General features: G+C 43.3%; 15 pseudogenes; all 15 read right to left on the bottom strand.

The window, feature by feature from the left end:
* Positions 1-849: 849 nt before the first annotated feature.
* Positions 850-1,116, bottom strand: LOC130289476 (U2 spliceosomal RNA; annotated as a pseudogene).
* A 1,453-nt stretch (positions 1,117-2,569) lies between these two features.
* On the bottom strand, positions 2,570-2,835 carry LOC130289820 (U2 spliceosomal RNA; annotated as a pseudogene).
* Positions 2,836-4,304: 1,469 nt separating this feature from the next.
* LOC130287636 (U2 spliceosomal RNA) lies at positions 4,305-4,568 on the bottom strand (annotated as a pseudogene).
* A 1,460-nt stretch (positions 4,569-6,028) lies between these two features.
* On the bottom strand, positions 6,029-6,292 carry LOC130287221 (U2 spliceosomal RNA; annotated as a pseudogene).
* Positions 6,293-7,764: 1,472 nt separating this feature from the next.
* Positions 7,765-8,028, bottom strand: LOC130289824 (U2 spliceosomal RNA; annotated as a pseudogene).
* Positions 8,029-9,490: 1,462 nt separating this feature from the next.
* On the bottom strand, positions 9,491-9,756 carry LOC130289357 (U2 spliceosomal RNA; annotated as a pseudogene).
* A 1,461-nt stretch (positions 9,757-11,217) lies between these two features.
* Positions 11,218-11,483, bottom strand: LOC130289655 (U2 spliceosomal RNA; annotated as a pseudogene).
* A 1,476-nt stretch (positions 11,484-12,959) lies between these two features.
* Positions 12,960-13,224, bottom strand: LOC130289373 (U2 spliceosomal RNA; annotated as a pseudogene).
* A 1,469-nt stretch (positions 13,225-14,693) lies between these two features.
* LOC130288954 (U2 spliceosomal RNA) lies at positions 14,694-14,956 on the bottom strand (annotated as a pseudogene).
* Positions 14,957-16,400: 1,444 nt separating this feature from the next.
* LOC130289356 (U2 spliceosomal RNA) lies at positions 16,401-16,666 on the bottom strand (annotated as a pseudogene).
* A 1,457-nt stretch (positions 16,667-18,123) lies between these two features.
* Positions 18,124-18,389, bottom strand: LOC130289653 (U2 spliceosomal RNA; annotated as a pseudogene).
* Positions 18,390-19,865: 1,476 nt separating this feature from the next.
* LOC130289374 (U2 spliceosomal RNA) lies at positions 19,866-20,130 on the bottom strand (annotated as a pseudogene).
* Positions 20,131-21,595: 1,465 nt separating this feature from the next.
* LOC130288381 (U2 spliceosomal RNA) lies at positions 21,596-21,861 on the bottom strand (annotated as a pseudogene).
* A 1,452-nt stretch (positions 21,862-23,313) lies between these two features.
* LOC130285920 (U2 spliceosomal RNA) lies at positions 23,314-23,577 on the bottom strand (annotated as a pseudogene).
* A 1,468-nt stretch (positions 23,578-25,045) lies between these two features.
* Positions 25,046-25,309, bottom strand: LOC130289338 (U2 spliceosomal RNA; annotated as a pseudogene).
* Positions 25,310-25,471: the final 162 nt, after the last annotated feature.

Raw genomic sequence — 25,471 nt, 5'->3', positions numbered from 1 at the left:
ATTGAATGGCATTTTAAAAGTGCTAAGGGTCCTGGTGCAATAATCCTCCCATGAGGATCAGCCTCAACGGCTTTGTAGATTGCACTCATGTCAGCAACTCCATATACATTTTTTTTTCTTCATGCTTCTTTCTTCATCCTTTTTAATTTCTGTCATTGAGACTTTCATTCATTCGATCTCTCTCACTCACTTGCTTTAACTCATTTGTTCTCACTCACTCACTCACTCAATCACTCACTCACTCATTCACTCTCACTCACTCTCACTCTCTCACTCACTCGCTCACTAAGTCAGTCTCTCTCTCTCTCTCTCTTTTTCTTTTTATATATATTTTTTTCCGTCTTCTTCTTCTTCTTCAGACCCTGTCATAGCACTAATGCCTTTCCAATACCACCAGCAGATGGAGACACTCCATTGCAACATTGGTTGTGAGCAGCAGTTTCTAAAAACAAATGCCTCATGGCGGATTTCCCATCCATCAATGGATGGTAAATTTTGTTTTTATCATTCACTGACCACAGAAACCAATGCATGGTCAAGCAACAGCAATGACACACCCTTGTGTATAGGCATGAGACCCTCACGTCATTTAACAGGATTCAGCACCACCCACAAGACAGCTACCTGTCATGTAATGTCAAACCTGCACAGGTGTGCTAGATTATTATTATTTAGTTTTATTTTATTTTTTTACACCAATCAGTGTGCAAACATGGTCATTAAAACGCTAAATGAATAGACGTTCATAAACCAGTCAGTGCAACTCATCATTTTGGTCTCCAATTCTCAAACGCAAATTCTCACCCACGGAGGATTAAATGAGAATCTTTCTTGTTTAACACTGGAATGGGGTGGTGCACTGTTCACTACCCGAAGATACTGCCACATCGGGTCAATGCATAGGGCGACAAAAGCAAGCTTCCAAATCAGCTCCCTTTCTCAAAAATCCATTTAATTTATGGTCCCCAGATAGGGAACGTATGTATCAGTATGTGCTCACAAGTCACCCAAGTGCAAGTATTCACACAAAAAAAAAAACGTGCCTCAGGATGCGATCTGTCGCAAGATCCTTTCTTTTTTTTACACTTGATCTAAGCCAAAAGGCCTAGAGGAGATAACCGGGAAAGGGGTGGACCCAACCATGTCCCCTTCATGAGCACTCACATAACTCATAGGAATGGAAGGAAGGCTGGCAGCCAACCAGCCTCCCATACACTCTCTGGGTGGGTGGCAGTCAGCCACCCATACATACATACAGCACAGGCTAAACCCACATCATCACTTAAAAAAAGGACAGGCGACCATTGCACTCTGATGGAGCATTTAGCAATGCAATCCATAGCCTGGCTTTTGCCTGAACCCCCATCACTCCTCCTCTTGCATATAAGACAATATTTCAGATCTGCATATGAAAACAACACGCCTACCTTTGTTGCACATAGCTGCCTGCCTGTCTCTAGTTACCCCACTGGCTGTAGCTGCGTCCCTTCCGACATGGAATAACACCAACTGTAACGATAAACTGAAAATTAACAGTATAAACCTGCATCATTTTGGACTCTGGTATTTGCTGAATCCGGGTGACCTGACAACCGATGGTGGTGCCGCTGGTGATTCTGGCCTTCTTGGAATCTGTTGGGCCTATGTGTTAGCTCACACATCACTTGGGTATCCATGGTAACTACCACAACATGGTCATCTGCAGTTTACATCTAGCCCGTGGCATTGAATGGCATTTTAAAAGTGCTAAGGGTCCTGGTGCAATAATCATCCCATGAGGATCAGCCTCAACGGCTTTGTAGATTGCACTCATGTCAGCAACTCCATATACATTTTTTTTTCTTCATGCTTCTTTCTTCATCCTTTTTTCTTTCTGTCATTCAGACTTTCATTCATTCGATCTCTCTCACTCACTTGCTTTAACTCATTTGTTCTCACTCACTCACTCAATCACTCACTCACTCATTCACTCTCACTCACTCTCACTCTCTCACTCACTCGCTCACTAAGTCAGTCTCTCTCTCTCTCTCTCTTTTTCTTTTTATATATATTTTTTTCCGTCTTCTTCTTCTTCTTCAGACCCTGTCATAGAACTAATGCCTTTCCAATACCACCAGCAGATGGAGACACTCCATTGCAACATTGGTTGTGAGCAGCAGTTTCTAAAAACAAATGCCTCATGGCGGATTTCCCATCCATCAATGGATGGTAAATTTTGTTTTTATCATTCACTGACCACAGAAACCAATGCATGGTCAAGCAACAGCAATGACACACCCTTGTGTATAGGCATGAGACCCTCACGTCATTTAACAGGATTCAGCACCACCCACAAGACAGCTACCTGTCATGTCATGTCAAACCTGCACAGGTGTGCTAGATTATTATTATTTAGTTTTATTTTATTTTTTTACACCAATCAGTGTGCAAACATGGTCATTAAAACGCTAAATGAATAGACGTTCATAAACCAGTCAGTGCAACTCATCATTTTGGTCTCCAATTCTCAAACGCAAATTCTCACCCACGGAGGATTAAATGAGAATCTTTCTTGTTTAACACTGGAATGGGGTGGTGCACTGTTCACTACCCGAAGATACTGCCACATCGGGTCACTGCATAGGGCGACAGAAGCAAGCTTCCAAATCAGCTCCCTTTCTCAAAAATCCATTTAATTTATGGTCCCCAGATAGGGAACGTATGTATCAGTATGTGCTCACAAGTCACCCAAGTGCAAGTATTCACACAAAAAAAAAAACGTGCCTCAGGATGCGATCTGTCGCAACATCCTTTCTTTTTTTACACTTGATCTAAGCCAAAAGGCCTAGAGGGGATAACCGGGAAAGGGGTGGACCCAACCATGTCCCCTTCATGAGCACTCACATAACTCATAGGAATGGAAGGAAGGCTGGCAGCCAACCAGCCTCCCATACACTCTCTGGGTGGGTGGCAGTCAGCCACCCATACATACATACAGCACAGGCTAAACCCACATCATCACTTAAAAAAAGGACAGGCGACCATTGCACTCTGATGGAGCATTTAGCAATGCAATCCATAGCCTGGCTTTTGCCTGAACCCCCATCACTCCTCCTCTTGCATATAAGACAATATTTCAGATCTGCATATGAAAACAACACGCCTACCTTTGTTGCACATAGCTGCCTGCCTGTCTCTAGTTACCCCACTGGCTGTAGCTGCGTCCCTTCCGACATGGAATAACACCAACTGTAACGATAAACTGAAAATTAACAGTATAAACCTGCATCATTTTGGACTCTGGTATTTGCTGAATCCGGGTGACCTGACAACCGATGGTGGTGCCGCTGGTGATTCTGGCCTTCTTGGAATCTGTTGGGCCTATGTGTTAGCTCACACATCACTTGGGTATCCATGGTAACTACCACAACATGGTCATCTGCAGTTTACATCTAGCCCGTGGCATTGAATGGCATTTTAAAAGTGCTAAGGGTCCTGGTGCAATAATCCTCCCATGAGGATCAGCCTCAACGGCTTTGTAGATTGCACTCATGTCAGCAACTCCATATACATTTTTTTTTCTTCATGCTTCTTTCTTCATCCTTTTTTCTTTCTGTCATTCAGACTTTCATTCATTCTATCTCTCTCACTCACTTGCTTTAACTCATTTGTTCTCACTCACTCACTCACTCAATCACTCACTCACTCACTCATTCACTCTCACTCACTCTCACTCTCTCACTCACTCGCTCACTAAGTCAGTCTCTCTCTCTCTCTCTCTCTTTTTCTTTTTATATATATTTTTTTCCGTCTTCTTCTTCTTCTTCTTCTTCAGACCCTGTCATAGCACTAATGCCTTTCCAATACCACCAGCAGATGGAGACACTCCATTGCAACATTGGTTGTGAGCAGCAGTTTCTAAAAACAAATGCCTCATGGCGGATTTCCCATCCATCAATGGATGGTAAATTTTGTTTTTATCATTCACTGACCACAGAAACCAATGCATGGTCAAGCAACAGCAATGACACACCCTTGTGTATAGGCATGAGACCCTCACGTCATTTAACAGGATTCAGCACCACCCACAAGACAGCTACCTGTCATGTCATGTCAAACCTGCACAGGTGTGCTAGATTATTATTATTTAGTTTTATTTTATTTTTTTACACCAATCAGTGTGCAAACATGGTCATTAAAGCGCTAAATGAATAGACGTTCATAAACCAGTCAGTGCAACTCATCATTTTGGTCTCCAATTCTCAAACTCAAATTCTCACCCACGGAGGATTAAATGAGAATCTTTCTTGTTTAACACTGGAATGGGGTGGTGCACTGTTCACTACCCGAAGATACTGCCACATCGGGTCAATGCATAGGGCGACAGAAGCAAGCTTCCAAATCAGCTCCCTTTCTCAAAAATCCATTTAATTTATGGTCCCCAGATAGGGAACGTATGTATCAGTATGTGCTCACAAGTCACCCAAGTGCAAGTATTCACACAAAAAAAAACATGCCTCAGGATGCGATCTGTCGCAAGATCCTTTCTTTTTTTACACTTGATCTAAGCCAAAAGGCCTAGAGGGGATAACCGGGAAAGGGGTGGACCCAACCATGTCCCCTTCATGAGCACTCACATTACTCATAGGAATGGAAGGAAGGCTGGCAGCCAACCAGCCTCCCATACACTCTCTGGGTGGGTGGCAGTCAGCCACCCATACATACATACAGCACAGGCTAAACCCACATCATCACTTAAAAAAAGGACAGGCGACCATTGCACTCTGATGGAGCATTTAGCAATGCAATCCATAGCCTGGCTTTTGCCTGAACCCCCATCACTCCTCCTCTTGCATATAAGACAATATTTCAGATCTGCATATGAAAACAACACGCCTACCTTTGTTGCACATAGCTGCCTGCCTGTCTCTAGTTACCCCACTGGCTGTAGCTGCGTCCCTTCCGACATGGAATAACACCAACTGTAACGATAAACTGAAAATTAACAGTATAAACCTGCATCATTTTGGACTCTGGTATTTGCTGAATCCGGGTGACCTGACAACCGATGGTGGTGCCGCTGGTGATTCTGGCCTTCTTGGAATCTGTTGGGCCTATGTGTTAGCTCACACATCACTTGGGTATCCATGGTAACTACCACAACATGGTCATCTGCAGTTTACATCTAGCCCTAGAAGTGGCATTGAATGGCATTTTAAAAGTGCTAAGGGTCCTGGTGCAATAATCCTCCCATGAGGATCAGCCTCAACGGCTTTGTAGATTGCACTCATGTCAGCAACTCCATATACATTTTTTTTTCTTCATGCTTCTTTCTTCATCCTTTTTTCTTTCTGTCATTCAGACTTTCATTCATTCTATCTCTCTCACTCACTTGCTTTAACTCATTTGTTCTCACTCACTCACTCAATCACTCACTCACTCACTCATTCACTCTCACTCACTCTCACTCTCTCACTCACTCGCTCACTAAGTCAGTCTCTCTCTCTCTCTCTTTTTCTTTTTATATATGTTTTTTTCCGTCTTCTTCTTCTTCTTCAGACCCTGTCATAGCACTAATGCCTTTCCAATACCACCAGCAGATGGAGACACTCCATTGCAACATTGGTTGTGAGCAGCAGTTTCTAAAAACAAATGCCTCATGGCGGATTTCCCATCCATCAATGGATGGTAAATTTTGTTTTTATCATTCACTGACCACAGAAACCAATGCATGGTCAAGCAACAGCAATGACACACCCTTGTGTATAGGCATGAGACCCTCACGTCATTTAACAGGATTCAGCACCACCCACAAGACAGCTACCTGTCATGTCATGTCAAACCTGCACAGGTGTGCTAGATTATTATTATTTAGTTTTATTTTATTTTTTTACACCAATCAGTGTGCAAACATGGTCATTAAAACGCTAAATGAATAGACGTTCATAAACCAGTCAGTGCAACTCATCATTTTGGTCTCCAATTCTCAAACTCAAATTCTCACCTACGGAGGATTAAATGAGAATCTTTCTTGTTTAACACTGGAATGGGGTGGTGCACTGTTCACTACCCGAAGATACTGCCACATCGGGTCAATGCATAGGGCGACAGAAGCAAGCTTCCAAATCAGCTCCCTTTCTCAAAAATCCATTTAATTTATGGTCCCCAGATAGGGAACATATGTATCAGTATGTGCTCACAAGTCACCCAAGTGCAAGTATTCACACAAAAAAAAACGTGCCTCAGGATGCGATCTGTCGCAAGATCCTTTCTTTTTTTACACTTGATCTAAGCCAAAAGGCCTAGAGGGGATAACCGGGAAAGGGGTGGACCCAACCATGTCCCCTTCATGAGGACTCACATTACTCATAGGAATGGAAGGAAGGCTGGCAGCCAACCAGCCTCCCATACACTCTCTGGGTGGGTGGCAGTCAGCCACCCATACATACATACAGCACAGGCTAAACCCACATCATCACTTAAAAAAAGGACAGGCGACCATTGCACTCTGATGGAGCATTTAGCAATGCAATCCATAGCCTGGCTTTTGCCTGAACCCCCATCACTCCTCCTCTTGCATATAAGACAATATTTCAGATCTGCATATGAAAACAACACGCCTACCTTTGTTGCACATAGCTGCCTGCCTGTCTCTAGTTACCCCACTGGCTGTAGCTGCGTCCCTTCCGACATGGAATAACACCAACTGTAACGATAAACTGAAAATTAACAGTATAAACCTGCATCATTTTGGACTCTGGTATTTGCTGAATCCGGGTGACCTGACAACCGATGGTGGTGCCGCTGGTGATTCTGGCCTTCTTGGAATCTGTTGGGCCTATGTGTTAGCTCACACATCACTTGGGTATCCATGGTAACTACCACAACATGGTCATCTGCAGTTTACATCTAGCCCGTGGCATTGAATGGCATTTTAAAAGTGCTAAGGGTCCTGGTGCAATAATCCTCCCATGAGGATCAGCCTCAACGGCTTTGTAGATTGCACTCATGTCAGCAACTCCATATATCTTTTTTTTTTCTTCATGCTTCTTTCTTCATCCTTTTTTCTTTCTGTCATTCAGACTTTCATTCATTCGATCTCTCTCACTCACTTGCTTTAACTCATTTGTTCTCACTCACTCACTCACTCACTCACTCAATCACTCACTCACTCATTCACTCTCACTCACTCTCACTCTCTCTCTCACTCGCTCACTAAGTCAGTCTCTCTCTCTCTCTCTCTTTTTCTTTTTATATATATTTTTTTCCGTCTTCTTCTTCTTCTTCTTCTTCAGACCCTGTCATAGCACTAATGCCTTTCCAATACCACCAGCAGATGGAGACACTCCATTGCAACATTGGTTGTGAGCAGCAGTTTCTAAAAACAAATGCCTCATGGCGGATTTCCCATCCATCAATGGATGGTAAATTTTGTTTTTATCATTCATTGACCACAGAAAAAAATGCATGGTCAAGCAACAGCAATGACACACCCTTGTGTATAGGCATGAGACCCTCACGTCATTTAACAGGATTCAGCACCACCCACAAGACAGCTACCTGTCATGTCATGTCAAACCTGCACAGGTGTGCTAGATTATTATTATTTAGTTTTATTTTATTTTTTTACACCAATAAGTGTGCAAACATGGTCATTAAAACGCTAAATGAATAGACGTTCATAAACCAGTCAGTGCAACTCATCATTTTGGTCTCCAATTCTCAAACTCAAATTCTCACCCACGGAGGATTAAATGAGAATCTTTCTTGTTTAACACTGGAATGGGGTGGTGCACTGTTCACTACCCGAAGATACTGCCACATCGGGTCAATGCATAGGGCGACAGAAGCAAGCTTCCAAATCAGCTCCCTTTCTCAAAAATCCATTTAATTTATGGTCCCCAGATAGGGAACGTATGTATCAGTATGTGCTCACAAGTCACCCAAGTGCAAGTATTCACACAAAAAAAAACGTGCCTCAGGATGCGATCTGTCGCAAGATCCTTTCTTTTTTTACACTTGATCTAAGCCAAAATGCCTAGAGGGGATAACCGGGAAAGGGGTGGACCCAACAATGTCCCCTTCATGAGCACTCACATTACTCATAGGAATGGAAGGAAGGCTGGCAGCCAACCAGCCTCCCATACACTCTCTGGGTGGGTGGCAGTCAGCCACCCATACATACATACAGCACAGGCTAAACCCACATCATCACTTAAAAAAAGGACAGGCGACCATTGCACTCTGATGGAGCATTTAGCAATGCAATCCATAGCCTGGCTTTTGCCTGAACCCCCATCACTCCTCCTCTTGCATATAAGACAATATTTCAGATCTGCATATGAAAACAACACGCCTACCTTTGTTGCACATAGCTGCCTGCCTGTCTCTAGTTACCCCACTGGCTGTAGCTGCGTCCCTTCCGACATGGAATAACACCAACTGTAACGATAAACTGAAAATTAACAGTATAAACCTGCATCATTTTGGACTCTGGTATTTGCTGAATCCGGGTGACCTGACAACCGATGGTGGTGCCGCTGGTGATTCTGGCCTTCTTGGAATCTGTTGGGCCTATGTGTTAGCTCACACATCACTTGGGTATCCATGGTAACTACCACAACATGGTCATCTGCAGTTTACATCTAGCCCTAGAAGTGGCATTGAATGGCATTTTAAAAGTGCTAAGGGTCCTGGTGCAATAATCCTTCCATGAGGATCAGCCTCAACGGCTTTGTAGATTGCACTCATGTCAGCAACTCCATATACATTTTTTTTTCTTCATGCTTCTTTCTTCATCCTTTTTTCTTTCTGTCATTCAGACTTTCATTCATTCGATCTCTCTCACTCACTTGCTTTAACTCATTTGTTCTCACTCACTCACTCACTCAATCACTCACTCACTCATTCACTCTCACTCACTCTCACTCTCTCACTCACTAAGTCAGTCTCTCTCTCTCTCTCTCTCTTTTTCTTTTTATATATATTTTTTTCCGTCTTCTTCTTCTTCTTCTTCTTCAGACCCTGTCATAGCACTAATGCCTTTCCAATACCACCAGCAGATGGAGACACTCCATTGCAACATTGGTTGTGAGCAGCAGTTTCTAAAAACAAATGCCTCATGGCGGATTTCCCATCCATCAATGGATGGTAAATTTTGTTTTTATCATTCACTGACCACAGAAACCAATGAATGGTCAAGCAACAGCAATGACACACCCTTGTGTATAGGCATGAGACCCTCACGTCATTTAACAGGATTCAGCACCACCCACAAGACAGCTACCTGTCATGTCATGTCAAACCTGCACAGGTGTGCTAGATTATTATTATTTAGTTTTATTTTATTTTTTTACACCAATCAGTGTGCAAACATGGTCATTAAAACGCTAAATGAATAGACGTTCATAAACCAGTCAGTGCAACTCATCATTTTGGTCTCCAATTCTCAAACTCAAATTCTCACCCACGGAGGATTAAATAAGAATCTTTCTTGTTTAACACTGGAATGGGGTGGTGCACTGTTCACTACCCGAAGATACTGCCACATCGGGTCAATGCATAGGGTGACAGAAGCAAGCTTCCAAATCAGCTCCCTTTCTCAAAAATCCATTTAATTTATGGTCCCCAGATAGGGAACGTATGTATCAGTATGTGCTCACAAGTCACCCAAGTGCAAGTATTCACACAAAAAAAAAAACGTGCCTCAGGATGCGATCTGTCGCAAGATCCTTTCTTTTTTTACACTTGATCTAAGCCAAAAGGCCTAGAGGGGATAATCGGGAAAGGGGTGGACCCAACCATGTCCCCTTCATGAGCACTCACATTACTCATAGGAATGGAAGGAAGGCTGGCAGCCAACCAGCCTCCCATACACTCTCTGGGTGGGTGGCAGTCAGCCACCCATACATACATACAGCACAGGCTAAACCCACATCATCACTTAAAAAAAGGACAGGCGACCATTGCACTCTGATGGAGCATTTAGCAATGCAATCCATAGCCTGGCTTTTGCCTGAACCCCCATCACTCCTCCTCTTGCATATAAGACAATATTTCAGATCTGCATATGAAAACAACACGCCTACCTTTGTTGCACATAGCTGCCTGCCTGTCTCTAGTTACCCCACTGGCTGTAGCTGCGTCCCTTCCGACATGGAATAACACCAACTGTAACGATAAACTGAAAATTAACAGTATAAACCTGCATCATTTTGGACTCTGGTATTTGCTGAATCCGGGTGACCTGACAATCGATGGTGGTGCCGCTGGTGATTCTGGCCTTCTTGGAATCTGTTGGGCCTATGTGTTAGCTCACACATCACTTGGGTATCCATGGTAACTACCACAACATGGTCATCTGCAGTTTACATCTAGCCCTAGAAGTGGCATTGAATGGCATTTTAAAAGTGCTAAGGGTCCTGGTGCAATAATCCTCCCATGAGGATCAGCCTCAAAGGCTTTGTAGATTGCACTCATGTCAGCAACTCCATATACATTTTTTTTTCTTCATGCTTCTTTCTTCATCCTTTTTTCTTTCTGTCATTCAGACTTTCATTCATTCGATCTCTCTCACTCACTTGCTTTAACTCATTTGTTCTCACTCACTCACTCACTCACTCAATCACTCACTCATTCACTCTCACTCTCACACTAAGTCAGTCTCTCTCTCTCTCTCTCTTTTTCTTTTTATATATATTTTTTTCCGTCTTCTTCTTCTTCTTCTTCTTCTTCTTCTTCTTCTTCAGACCCTGTCATAGCACTAATGCCTTTCCAATACCACCAGCAGATGGAGACACTCCATTGCAACATTGGTTGTGAGCAGCAGTTTCTAAAAACAAATGCCTCATGGCGGATTTCCCATCCATCAATGGATGGTAAATTTTGTTTTTATCATTCACTGACCACAGAAACCAATGCATGGTCAAGCAACAGCAATGACACACCCTTGTGTATAGGCATGAGACCCTCACGTCATTTAACAGGATTCAGCACCACCCACAAGACAGCTACCTGTCATATCATGTCAAACCTGCACAGGTGTGCTAGATTATTATTATTTAGTTTTATTTTATTTTTTTACACCAATCAGTGTGCAAACATGGTCATTAAAACGCTAAATGAATAGACGTTCATAAACCAGTCAGTGCAACTCATCATTTTGGTCTCCAATTCTCAAACTCAAATTCTCACCCACGGAGGATTAAATGAGAATCTTTCTTGTTTAACACTGGAATGGGGTGGTGCACTGTTCACTACCCGAAGATACTGCCACATCGGGTCAATGCATAGGGCGACAGAAGCAAGCTTCCAAATCAGCTCCCTTTCTCAAAAATCCATTTAATTTATGGTCCCCAGATAGGGAACGTATGTATCAGTATGTGCTCACAAGTCACCCAAGTGCAAGTATTCACACAAAAAAAAAAACGTGCCTCAGGATGCGATCTGTCGCAAGGTCCTTTCTTTTTTTACACTTGATCTAAGCCAAAAGGCCTAGAGCGGATAACCGGGAAAGGGGTGGACCCAACCATGTCACCTTCATGAGCACTCACATTACTCATAGGAATGGAAGGAAGGCTGGCAGCCAACCAGCCTCCCATACACTCTCTGGGTGGGTGGCAGTCAGCCACCCATACATACATACAGCACAGGCTAAACCCACATCATCACTTAAAAAAAGGACAGGCGACCATTGCACTCTGATGGAGCATTTAGCAATGCAATCCATAGCCTGGCTTTTGCCTGAACCCCCATCACTCCTCCTCTTGCATATAAGACAATATTTCAGATCTGCATATGAAAACAACACGCCTACCTTTGTTGCACATAGCTGCCTGCCTGTCTCTAGTTACCCCACTGGCTGTAGCTGCGTCCCTTCCGACATGGAATAACACCAACTGTAACGATAAACTGAAAATTAACAGTATAAACCTGCATCATTTTGGACTCTGGTATTTGCTGAATCCGGGTGACCTGACAATCGATGGTGGTGCCGCTGGTGATTCTGGCCTTCTTGGAATCTGTTGGGCCTATGTGTTAGCTCACACATCACTTGGGTATCCATGGTAACTACCACAACATGCTCATCTGCAGTTTACATCTAGCCCTAGAAGTGGCATTGAATGGCATTTTAAAAGTGCTAAGGGTCCTGGTGCAATAATCCTCCCATGAGGATCAGCCTCAACGGCTTTGTAGATTGCACTCATGTCAGCAACTCCAGTTACATTTTTTTTTCTTCATGCTTCTTTCTTCATTCTTTTTTCTTTCTGTCATTCAGACTTTCATTCATTCGATCTCTCTCACTCACTTGCTTTAACTCATTTGTTCTCACTCACTCACTCACTCACTCAATCACTCACTCACTCACTCATTCACTCTCACTCACTCTCACTCTCTCACTCACTCGCTCACTAAGTCAGTCTCTCTCTCTCTCTCTCTTTTTCTTTTTATATATTTTTTTTTCGTCTTCTTCTTCTTCTTCTTCTTCAGACCCTGTCATAGCACTAATGCCTTTCCAATACCACCAGCAGATGGAGACACTCCATTGCAACATTGGTTGTGAGCAGCAGTTTCTAAAAACAAATGCCTCATGGCGGATTTCCCATCCATCAATGGATGGTAAATTTTGTTTTTATCATTCACTGACCACAGAAACCAATGCATGGTCAAGCAACAGCAATGACACACCCTTGTGTATAGGCATGAGACCCTCACGTCATTTAACAGGATTCAGCACCACCCACAAGACAGCTACCTGTCATGTCATGTCAAACCTGCACAGGTGTGCTAGATTATTATTATTTAGTTTTATTTTATTTTTTTTACACCAATTAGTGTGCAAACATGGTCATTAAAACGCTAAATGAATAGACGTTCATAAACCAGTCAGTGCAACTCATCATTTTGGTCTCCAATTCTCAAACTCAAATTCTCACCCACGGAGGATTAAATGAGAATCTTTCTTGTTTAACACTGGAATGGGGTGGTGCACTGTTCACTACCCGAAGATACTGCCACATCAGGTCAATGCATAGGGCGACAGAAGCAAGCTTCCAAATCAGCTCCCTTTCTCAAAAATCCATTTAATTTATGGTCCCCAGATAGGGAACGTATGTATCAGTATGTGCTCACAAGTCACCCAAGTGCAAGTATTCACACAAAAAAAAACGGGCCTCAGGATGCGATCTGTCGCAAGATCCTTTCTTTTTTTTACACTTGATCTAAGCCAAAAGGCCTAGAGGGGATAACCGGGAAAGGGGTGGACCCAACCATGTCCCCTTCATGAGCACTCACATTACTCATAGGAATGGAAGGAAGGCTGGCAGCCAACCAGCCTCCCATACACTCTCTGGGTGGGTGGCAGTCAGCCACCCATACATACATACAGCACAGGCTAAACCCACATCATCACTTAAAAAAAGGACAGGCGACCATTGCACTCTGATGGAGCATTTAGCAATGCAATCCATAGCCTGGCTTTTGCCTGAACCCCCATCACTCCTCCTCTTGCATATAAGACAATATTTCAGATCTGCATATGAAAACAACACGCCTACCTTTGTTGCACATAGCTGCCTGCCTGTCTCTAGTTACCCCACTGGCTGTAGCTGCGTCCCTTCCGACATGGAATAACACCAACTGTAACGATAAACTGAAAATTAACAGTATAAACCTGCATCATTTTGGACTCTGGTATTTGCTGAATCCGGGTGACCTGACAACCGATGGTGGTGCCGCTGGTGATTCTGGCCTTCTTGGAATCTGTTGGGCCTATGTGTTAGCTCACACATCACTTGGGTATCCATGGTAACTACCACAACATGGTCATCTGCAGTTTACATCTAGCCCGTAGCATTGAATGGCATTTTAAAAGTGCTAAGGGTCCTGGTGCAATAATCCTCCCATGAGGATCAGCCTCAACGGCTTTGTAGATTGCACTCATGTCAGCAACTCCATATACATTTTTTTTTCTTCATGCTTCTTTCTTCATCCTTTTTTCTTTCTGTCATTCAGACTTTCATTCATTCGATCTCTCTCACTCACTTGCTTTAACTCATTTGTTCTCACTCACTCACTCACTCACTCACTCAATCACTCACTCACTCATTCACTCTCACTCACTCTCACTCTCTCACTCACTCGCTCACTAAGTCAGTCTCTCTCTCTCTCTCTTTTTCTTTTTATATATATTTTTTTCCGTCTTCTTCTTCTTCTTCTTCTTCAGACCCTGTCATAGCACTAATGCCTTTCCAATACCACCAGCAGATGGAGACACTCCATTGCAACATTGGTTGTGAGCAGCAGTTTCTAAAAACAAATGCCTCATGGCGGATTTCCCATCCATCAATGGATGGTAAATTTAGTTTTTATCATTCACTGACCACAGAAACCAATGCATGGTCAAGCAACAGCAATGACACACCCTTGTGTATAGGCATGAGACCCTCACGTCATTTAACAGGATTCAGCACCACCCACAAGACAGCTACCTGTCATGTCATGTCAAACCTGCACAGGTGTGCTAGATTATTATTATTTAGTTTTATTTTATTTTTTTACACCAATCAGTGTGCAAACATGGTCATTAAAACGCTAAATGAATAGACGTTCATAAACCAGTCAGTGCAACTCATCATTTTGGTCTCCAATTCTCAAACTCAAATTCTCACCCACGGAGGATTAAATGAGAATCTTTCTTGTTTAACACTGGAATGGGGTGGTGCACTGTTCACTACCCGAAGATACTGCCACATCGGGTCAATGCATAGGGCGACAGAAGCAAGCTTCCAAATCAGCTCCCTTTCTCAAAAATCCATTTAATTTATGGTCCCCAGATAGGGAACGTATGTATCAGTATGTGCTCACAAGTCACCCAAGTGCAAGTATTCACACAAAAAAAACCTGCCTCAGGATGCGATCTGTCGCAAGATCCTTTCTTTTTTTACACTTGATCTAAGCCAAAAGGCCTAGAGGGGATAACCGGGAAAGGGGTGGACCCAACCATGTCCCCTTCATGAGCACTCACATTACTCATAGGAATGGAAGGAAGGCTGGCAGCCAACCAGCCTCCCATACACTCTCTGGGTGGGTGGCAGTCAGCCACCCATACATACATACAGCACAGGCTAAACCCACATCATCACTTAAAAAAAGGACAGGCGACCATTGCACTCTGATGGAGCATTTAGCAATGCAATCCATAGCCTGGCTTTTGCCTGAACCCCCATCACTCCTCCTCTTGCATATAAGACAATATTTCAGATCTGCATATGAAAACAACACGCCTACCTTTGTTGCACATAGCTGCCTGCCTGTCTCTAGTTACCCCACTGGCTGTAGCTGCGTCCCTTCCGACATGGAATAACACCAACTGTAACGATAAACTGAAAATTAACAGTATAAACCTGCATCATTTTGGACTCTGGTATTTGCTGAATCCGGGTGACCTGACAATCGATGGTGGTGCCGCTGGTGATTCTGGCCTTCTTGGAATCTGTTGGGCCTATGTGTTAGCTCACACATCACTTGGGTATCCATGGTAACTACCACAACATGGTCATCTGCAGTTTACATCTAGCCCGTGGCATTGAATGGCATTTTAAAAGTGCTAAGGGTCCTGGTGCAATAATCCTTCCATGAGGATCAGCCTCAACGGCTTTGTAGATTGCACTCATGTCAGCAACTCCATATACATTATTTTTTTCTTCATGCTTCTTTCTTCATCCTTTTTTCTTTCTGTCATTCAGACTTTCATTCATTCGATCTCTCTCACTCACTTGCTTTAACTCATTTGTTCTCACTCACTCAATCACTCACTCATTCACTCTCACTCACTCTCACTCTCTCACTCACTCGCTCACTAAGTCAGTCTCTCTCTCTTTTTCTTTTTATATATATTTTTTTCCGTCTTCTTCTTCTTCTTCTTCTTCAGACCCTGTCATAGCACTAATGCCTTTCCAATACCACCAGCAGATGGAGACACTCCATTGCAACATTGGTTGTGAGCAGCAGTTTCTAAAAACAAATGCCTCATGGCGGATTTCCCATCCATCAATGGATGGTAAATTTTGTTTTTATCATTCACTGACCACAGAAACCAATGAATGGTCAAGCAACAGCAATGACACACCCTTGTGTATAGGCATGAGACCCTCACGTCATTTAACAGGATTCAGCACCACCCACAAGACAGCTACCTGTCATGTCATGTCAAACCTGCACAGGTGTGCTAGATTATTATTATTTAGTTTTATTTTATTTTTTTACACCAATCAGTGTGCAAACATGGTCATTAAAACGCTAAATGAATAGACGTTCATAAACCAGTCAGTGCAACTCATCATTTTGGTCTCCAATTCTCAAACTCAAATTCTCACCCACGGAGGATTAAATAAGAATCTTTCTTGTTTAACACTGGAATGGGGTGGTGCACTGTTCACTACCCGAAGATACTGCCACATCGGGTCAATGCATAGGGTGACAGAAGCAAGCTTCCAAATCAGCTCCCTTTCTCAAAAATCCATTTAATTTATGGTCCCCAGATAGGGAACGTATGTATCAGTATGTGCTCACAAGTCACCCAAGTGCAAGTATTCACACAAAAAAAAAAACGTGCCTCAGGATGCGATCTGTCGCAAGATCCTTTCTTTTTTTACACTTGATCTAAGCCAAAAGGCCTAGAGGGGATAATCGGGAAAGGGGTGGACCCAACCATGTCCCCTTCATGAGCACTCACATTACTCATAGGAATGGAAGGAAGGCTGGCAGCCAACCAGCCTCCCATACACTCTCTGGGTGGGTGGCAGTCAGCCACCCATACATACATACAGCACAGGCTAAACCCACATCATCACTTAAAAAAAGGACAGGCGACCATTGCACTCTGATGGAGCATTTAGCAATGCAATCCATAGCCTGGCTTTTGCCTGAACCCCCATCACTCCTCCTCTTGCATATAAGACAATATTTCAGATCTGCATATGAAAACAACACGCCTACCTTTGTTGCACATAGCTGCCTGCCTGTCTCTAGTTACCCCACTGGCTGTAGCTGCGTCCCTTCCGACATGGAATAACACCAACTGTAACGATAAACTGAAAATTAACAGTATAAACCTGCATCATTTTGGACTCTGGTATTTGCTGAATCCGGGTGACCTGACAATCGATGGTGGTGCCGCTGGTGATTCTGGCCTTCTTGGAATCTGTTGGGCCTATGTGTTAGCTCACACATCACTTGGGTATCCATGGTAACTACCACAACATGGTCATCTGCAGTTTACATCTAGCCCTAGAAGTGGCATTGAATGGCATTTTAAAAGTGCTAAGGGTCCTGGTGCAATAATCCTCCCATGAGGATCAGCCTCAAAGGCTTTGTAGATTGCACTCATGTCAGCAACTCCATATACATTTTTTTTTCTTCATGCTTCTTTCTTCATCCTTTTTTCTTTCTGTCATTCAGACTTTCATTCATTCGATCTCTCTCACTCACTTGCTTTAACTCATTTGTTCTCACTCACTCACTCACTCAATCACTCACTCATTCACTCTCACTCTCACACTAAGTCAGTCTCTCTCTCTCTCTCTCTTTTTCTTTTTATATATATTTTTTTCCGTCTTCTTCTTCTTCTTCTTCTTCTTCTTCTTCTTCTTCAGACCCTGTCATAGCACTAATGCCTTTCCAATACCACCAGCAGATGGAGACACTCCATTGCAACATTGGTTGTGAGCAGCAGTTTCTAAAAACAAATGCCTCATGGCGGATTTCCCATCCATCAATGGATGGTAAATTTTGTTTTTATCATTCACTGACCACAGAAACCAATGCATGGTCAAGCAACAGCAATGACACACCCTTGTGTATAGGCATGAGACCCTCACGTCATTTAACAGGATTCAGCACCACCCACAAGACAGCTACCTGTCATATCATGTCAAACCTGCACAGGTGTGCTAGATTATTATTATTTAGTTTTATTTTATTTTTTTACACCAATCAGTGTGCAAACATGGTCATTAAAACGCTAAATGAATAGACGTTCATAAACCAGTCAGTGCAACTCATCATTTTGGTCTCCAATTCTCAAACTCAAATTCTCACCCACGGAGGATTAAATGAGAATCTTTCTTGTTTAACACTGGAATGGGGTGGTGCACTGTTCACTACCCGAAGATACTGCCACATCGGGTCAATGCATAGGGCGACAGAAGCAAGCTTCCAAATCAGCTCCCTTTCTCAAAAATCCATTTAATTTATGGTCCCCAGATAGGGAACGTATGTATCAGTATGTGCTCACAAGTCACCCAAGTGCAAGTATTCACACAAAAAAAAAAACGTGCCTCAGGATGCGATCTGTCGCAAGGTCCTTTCTTTTTTTACACTTGATCTAAGCCAAAAGGCCTAGAGCGGATAACCGGGAAAGGGGTGGACCCAACCATGTCACCTTCATGAGCACTCACATTACTCATAGGAATGGAAGGAAGGCTGGCAGCCAACCAGCCTCCCATACACTCTCTGGGTGGGTGGCAGTCAGCCACCCATACATACATACAGCACAGGCTAAACCCACATCATCACTTAAAAAAAGGACAGGCGACCATTGCACTCTGATGGAGCATTTAGCAATGCAATCCATAGCCTGGCTTTTGCCTGAACCCCCATCACTCCTCCTCTTGCATATAAGACAATATTTCAGATCTGCATATGAAAACAACACGCCTACCTTTGTTGCACATAGCTGCCTGCCTGTCTCTAGTTACCCCACTGGCTGTAGCTGCGTCCCTTCCGACATGGAATAACACCAACTGTAACGATAAACTGAAAATTAACAGTATAAACCTGCATCATTTTGGACTCTGGTATTTGCTGAATCCGGGTGACCTGACAATCGATGGTGGTGCCGCTGGTGATTCTGGCCTTCTTGGAATCTGTTGGGCCTATGTGTTAGCTCACACATCACTTGGGTATCCATGGTAACTACCACAACATGCTCATCTGCAGTTTACATCTAGCCCTAGAAGTGGCATTGAATGGCATTTTAAAAGTGCTAAGGGTCCTGGTGCAATAATCCTCCCATGAGGATCAGCCTCAACGGCTTTGTAGATTGCACTCATGTCAGCAACTCCAGTTACATTTTTTTTTCTTCATGCTTCTTTCTTCATTCTTTTTTCTTTCTGTCATTCAGACTTTCATTCATTCGATCTCTCTCACTCACTTGCTTTAACTCATTTGTTCTCACTCACTCACTCACTCACTCAATCACTCACTCACTCACTCATTCACTCTCACTCACTCTCACTCTCTCACTCACTCGCTCACTAAGTCAGTCTCTCTCTCTCTCTCTCTTTTTCTTTTTATATATTTTTTTTTCGTCTTCTTCTTCTTCTTCTTCTTCAGACCCTGTCATAGCACTAATGCCTTTCCAATACCACCAGCAGATGGAGACACTCCATTGCAACATTGGTTGTGAGCAGCAGTTTCTAAAAACAAATGCCTCATGGCGGATTTCCCATCCATCAATGGATGGTAAATTTTGTTTTTATCATTCACTGACCACAGAAACCAATGCATGGTCAAGCAACAGCAATGACACACCCTTGTGTATAGGCATGAGACCCTCACGTCATTTAACAGGATTCAGCACCACCCACAAGACAGCTACCTGTCATGTCATGTCAAACCTGCACAGGTGTGCTAGATTATTATTATTTAGTTTTATTTTATTTTTTTTACACCAATTAGTGTGCAAACATGGTCATTAAAACGCTAAATGAATAGACGTTCATAAACCAGTCAGTGCAACTCATCATTTTGGTCTCCAATTCTCAAACTCAAATTCTCACCCACGGAGGATTAAATGAGAATCTTTCTTGTTTAACACTGGAATGGGGTGGTGCACTGTTCACTACCCGAAGATACTGCCACATCAGGTCAATGCATAGGGCGACAGAAGCAAGCTTCCAAATCAGCTCCCTTTCTCAAAAATCCATTTAATTTATGGTCCCCAGATAGGGAACGTATGTATCAGTATGTGCTCACAAGTCACCCAAGTGCAAGTATTCACACAAAAAAAAACGTGCCTCAGGATGCGATCTGTCGCAAGATCCTTTCTTTTTTTTACACTTGATCTAAGCCAAAAGGCCTAGAGGGGATAACCGGGAAAGGGGTGGACCCAACCATGTCCCCTTCATGAGCACTCACATTACTCATAGGAATGGAAGGAAGGCTGGCAGCCAACCAGCCTCCCATACACTCTCTGGGTGGGTGGCAGTCAGCCACCCATACATACATACAGCACAGGCTAAACCCACATCATCACTTAAAAAAAGGACAGGCGACCATTGCACTCTGATGGAGCATTTAGCAATGCAATCCATAGCCTGGCTTTTGCCTGAACCCCCATCACTCCTCCTCTTGCATATAAGACAATATTTCAGATCTGCATATGAAAACAACACGCCTACCTTTGTTGCACATAGCTGCCTGCCTGTCTCTAGTTACCCCACTGGCTGTAGCTGCGTCCCTTCCGACATGGAATAACACCAACTGTAACGATAAACTGAAAATTAACAGTATAAACCTGCATCATTTTGGACTCTGGTATTTGCTGAATCCGGGTGACCTGACAACCGATGGTGGTGCCGCTGGTGATTCTGGCCTTCTTGGAATCTGTTGGGCCTATGTGTTAGCTCACACATCACTTGGGTATCCATGGTAACTACCACAACATGGTCATCTGCAGTTTACATCTAGCCCGTAGCATTGAATGGCATTTTAAAAGTGCTAAGGGTCCTGGTGCAATAATCCTCCCATGAGGATCAGCCTCAACGGCTTTGTAGATTGCACTCATGTCAGCAACTCCATATACATTTTTTTTTCTTCATGCTTCTTTCTTCATCCTTTTTTCTTTCTGTCATTCAGACTTTCATTCATTCGATCTCTCTCACTCACTTGCTTTAACTCATTTGTTCTCACTCACTCACTCACTCACTCAATCACTCACTCACTCATTCACTCTCACTCACTCTCACTCTCTCACTCACTCGCTCACTAAGTCAGTCTCTCTCTCTCTCTCTTTTTCTTTTTATATATATTTTTTTCCGTCTTCTTCTTCTTCTTCTTCTTCAGACCCTGTCATAGCACTAATGCCTTTCCAATACCACCAGCAGATGGAGACACTCCATTGCAACATTGGTTGTGAGCAGCAGTTTCTAAAAACAAATGCCTCATGGCGGATTTCCCATCCATCAATGGATGGTAAATTTAGTTTTTATCATTCACTGACCACAGAAACCAATGCATGGTCAAGCAACAGCAATGACACACCCTTGTGTATAGGCATGAGACCCTCACGTCATTTAACAGGATTCAGCACCACCCACAAGACAGCTACCTGTCATGTCATGTCAAACCTGCACAGGTGTGCTAGATTATTATTATTTAGTTTTATTTTATTTTTTTGCACCAATCAGTGTGCAAACATGGTCATTAAAACGCTAAATGAATAGACGTTCATAAACCAGTCAGTGCAACTCATCATTTTGGTCTCCAATTCTCAAACTCAAATTCTCACCCACGGAGGATTAAATGAGAATCTTTCTTGTTTAACACTGGAATGGGGTGGTGCACTGTTCACTACCCGAAGATACTGCCACATCGGGTCAATGCATAGGGCGACAGAAGCAAGCTTCCAAATCAGCTCCCTTTCTCAAAAATCCATTTAATTTATGGTCCCCAGATAGGGAACGTATGTATCAGTATGTGCTCACAAGTCACCCAAGTGCAAGTATTCACACAAAAAACAAAACGTGCCTCAGGATGCGATCTGTCGCAAGATCCTTTCTTTTTTTACACTTGATCTAAGCCAAAAGGCCTAGAGGGGATAACCGGGAAAGGGGTGGACCCAACCATGTCCCCTTCATGAGCACTCACATTACTCATAGGAATGGAAGGAAGGCTGGCAGCCAACCAGCCTCCCATACACTCTCGGGGTGAGTGGCAGTCAGCCACCCATACATACATACAGCACAGGCTAAACCCACATCATCACTTAAAAAAAGGACAGGCGACCATTGCACTCTGATGGAGCATTTAGCAATGCAATCCATAGCCTGGCTTTTGCCTGAACCCCCATCACTCCTCCTCTTGCATATAAGACAATATTTCAGATCTGCATATGAAAACAACACGCCTACCTTTGTTGCACATAGCTGCCTGCCTGTCTCTAGTTACCCCACTGGCTGTAGCTGCGTCCCTTCCGACATGGAATAACACCAACTGTAACGATAAACTGAAAATTAACAGTATAAACCTGCATCATTTTGGACTCTGGTATTTGCTAAATCCGGGTGACCTGACAATCGATGGTGGTGCCGCTGGTGATTCTGGCCTTCTTGGAATCTGTTGGGCCTATGTGTTAGCTCACACATCACTTGGGTATCCATGGTAACTACCACAACATGGTCATCTGCAGTTTACATCTAGCCCGTGGCATTGAATGGCATTTTAAAAGTGCTAAGGGTCCTGGTGCAATAATCCTCCCATGAGGATCAGCCTCAACGGCTTTGTAGATTGCACTCATGTCAGAAACTCCATATACATTTTTTTTTCTTCATGCTTCTTTTTTCATCCTTTTTTCTTTCTGTCATTCAGACTTTCATTCATTCGATCTCTCTCACTCACTTGCTTTAACTCATTTGTTCTCACTCACTCACTCACTCAATCACTCACTCATTCACTCTCACTCACTCTCACTCTCTCACTCACTTGCTCACTAAGTCAGTCTCTCTCTCTCTCTTTTTCTTTTTATATATATTTTTTTCCGTCTTCTTCTTCTTCTTCTTCAGACCCTGTCATAGCACTAATGCCTTTCCAATACCACCAGCAGATGGAGACACTCCATTGCAACATTGGTTGTGAGCAGCAGTTTCTAAAAACAAATGCCTCATGGCGGATTTCCCATCCATCAATGGATGGTAAATTTAGTTTTTATCATTCACTGACCACAGAAACCAATGCATGGTCAAGCAACAGCAATGACACACCCTTGTGTATAGGCATGAGACCCTCACGTCATTTAACAGGATTCAGCACCACCCACAAGACAGCTACCTGTCATGTCATGTCAAACCTGCACAGGTGTGCTAGATTATTATTATTTAGTTTTATTTTATTTTTTTACACCAATCAGTGTGCAAACATGGTCATTAAAACGCTAAATGAATAGACGTTCATAAACCAGTCAGTGCAACTCATCATTTTGGTCTCCAATTCTCAAACTCAAATTCTCACCCACGGAGGATTAAATGAGAATCTTTCTTGTTTAACACTGGAATGGGGTGGTGCACTGTTCACTACCCGAAGATACTGCCACATCGGGTCAATGCATAGGGCGACAGAAGCAAGCTTCCAAATCAGCTCCCTTTCTCAAAAATCCATTTAATTTATGGTCCCCAGATAGGGAACGTATGTATCAGTATGTGCTCACAAGTCACCCAAGTGCAAGTATTCACACAAAAAAAAACGTGCCTCAGGATGCGATCTGTCGCAAGATCCTTTCTTTTTTTACACTTGATCTAAGCCAAAAGGCCTAGAGGGGATAACCGGGAAAGGGGTGGACCCAACCATGTCCCCTTCATGAGCACTCACATTACTCATAGGAATGGAAGGAAGGCTGGCAGCCAACCAGCCTCCCATACACTCTCTGGGTGGGTGGCAGTCAGCCACCCATACATACATACAGCACAGGCTAAACCCACATCATCACTTAAAAAAAGGACAGGCGACCATTGCACTCTGATGGAGCATTTAGCAATGCAATCCATAGCCTGGCTTTTGCCTGAACCCCCATCACTCCTCCTCTTGCATATAAGACAATATTTCAGATCTGCATATGAAAACAACACGCCTACCTTTGTTGCACATAGCTGCCTGCCTGTCTCTAGTTACCCCACTGGCTGTAGCTGCGTCCCTTCCGACATGGAATAACACCAACTGTAACGATAAACTGAAAATTAACAGTATAAACCTGCATCATTTTGGACTCTGGTATTTGCTGAATCCGGGTGACCTGACAATCGATGGTGGTGCCGCTGGTGATTCTGGCCTTCTTGGAATCTGTTGGGCCTATGTGTTAGCTCACACATCACTTGGGTATCCATGGTAACTACCACAACATGGTCATCTGCAGTTTACATCTAGCCCGTGGCATTGAATGGCATTTTAAAAGTGCTAAGGGTCCTGGTGCAATAATCCTTCCATGAGGATCAGCCTCAACGGCTTTGTAGATTGCACTCATGTCAGCAACTCCATATACATTTTTTTTTTCTTCATGCTTCTTTCTTCATCCTTTTTTCTTTCTGTCATTCAGACTTTCATTCATTCGATCTCTCTCACTCACTTGCTTTAACTCATTTGTTCTCACTCACTCACTCACTCACTCAATCACTCACTCACTCATTCACTCTCACTCACTCTCACTCTCTCACTCACTCGCTCACTAAGTCAGTCTCTCTCTCTCTCTCTCTTTTTCTTTTTATATATATTTTTTTCCGTCTTCTTCTTCTTCTTCTTCTTCAGACCCCGTCATAGCACTAATGCCTTTCCAATACCACCAGCAGATGGAGACACTCCATTGCAACATTGGTTGTGAGCAGCAGTTTCTAAAAACAAATGCCTCATGGCGGATTTCCCATCCATCAATGGATGGTAAATTTTGTTTTTATCATTCACTGACCACAGAAACCAATGAATGGTCAAGCAACAGCAATGACACACCCTTGTGTATAGGCATGAGACCCTCACGTCATTTAACAGGATTCAGCACCACCCACAAGACAGCTACCTGTCATGTCATGTCAAACCTGCACAGGTGTGCTAGATTATAATTATTTAGTTTTATTTTATTTTTTTACACCAATCAGTGTGCAAACATGGTCATTAAAACGCTAAATGAATAGACGTTCATAAACCAGTCAGTGCAACTCATCATTTTGGTCTCCAATTCTCAAACTCAAATTCTCACCCACGGAGGATTAAATGAGAATCTTTCTTGTTTAACACTGGAATGGGGTGGTGCACTGTTCACTACCCGAAGATACTGCCACATCGGGTCAATGCATAGGGTGACAGAAGCAAGCTTCCAAATCAGCTCCCTTTCTCAAAAATCCATTTAATTTATGGTCCCCAGATAGGGAACGTATGTATCAGTATGTGCTCACAAGTCACCCAAGTGCAAGTATTCACACATAAAAAAACGTGCCTCAGGATGCGATCTGTCGCAAGATCCTTTCTTTTTTTACACTTGATCTAAGCCAAAAGGCCTAGAGGGGATAACCGGGAAAGAGGTGGACCCAACCATGTCCCCTTCATGAGCACTCACATTACTCATAGGAATGGAAGGAAGGCTGGCAGCTAACCAGCCTCCCATACACTCTCTGGGTGGGTGGCAGTCAGCCACCCATACATACATACAGCACAGGCTAAACCCACATCA

This window comes from Hyla sarda, chromosome 8 (genome assembly GCF_029499605.1).
Source record: "Hyla sarda isolate aHylSar1 chromosome 8, aHylSar1.hap1, whole genome shotgun sequence".
NCBI lineage: Eukaryota > Metazoa > Chordata > Amphibia > Anura > Hylidae > Hyla > Hyla sarda.
Note: the sequence above shows the minus strand (reverse complement) of the source record. Positions and strands in the feature narration are given on the sequence as shown.